Genomic DNA, 795 nt, shown 5'->3' on the forward strand with positions numbered 1-795 from the left:
ATTCTAAAAGAAGAATGAGGTGAAAGAAACTGTCTTGAGAACGTATGATCTTCTAATTTATTCTCTACCACATAAAGATGACTGATTAAAATCACAAAAAATATTGGAGGAGGTAGTTTTGCCCCCAAAACACAAGCGGCCCTCTGGAAGACCTCCAAAGAAGGATCATGAAAAATTCGGAAAAGATATGTTCGAAAAGAAAAACAAAAATTGTTGGAGTTCATGTGGGCTTAAAGGTCACAATAGACGTTCATATAGGAAATACAACAAATGAAAAGTTTGTTGATGTATTTTGTCAAAAAATAATTGTTGAATATTTTCATTGAGAATTATGTTTTTCTAAATTTTGAACTTGTTATTGAACTTATTATTGAACTTGTTATAGTTTTAATGTTGCATTTATTTTACCGAGCTTGATTAACTTAATTTATTTTGAATATATTTTGTAAGACATATATATATATATATATGCATATCATGAAAAATATATATTCATACTAGTAAAATACATATCCGTTAGTAAAACACGTCTCCATATAATAACAAGGATCCATATGTATTTCTGAAAAAATGTATTTGCATTAGACATAAATACATATGCAAGCTGGAATGAACATATGAATTATTCATAAATATGTATTTAGTCATAATTGGGAGGAACATATGTATTTTTCAGTTATGACATATTGTAATACCCCGGGAAATTTTTCGTTGAACTTTTGTGCGTAAATGCATTGGGTTCTATCTTCTAGAATGAATTATAAATTTTTTCGTGTGGAATGTCTTAGATTATGA

The sequence above is a fragment of the Capsicum annuum genome, chromosome 2 (genome assembly GCF_002878395.1).
Source record: "Capsicum annuum cultivar UCD-10X-F1 chromosome 2, UCD10Xv1.1, whole genome shotgun sequence".
Lineage (NCBI taxonomy): Eukaryota > Viridiplantae > Streptophyta > Magnoliopsida > Solanales > Solanaceae > Capsicum > Capsicum annuum.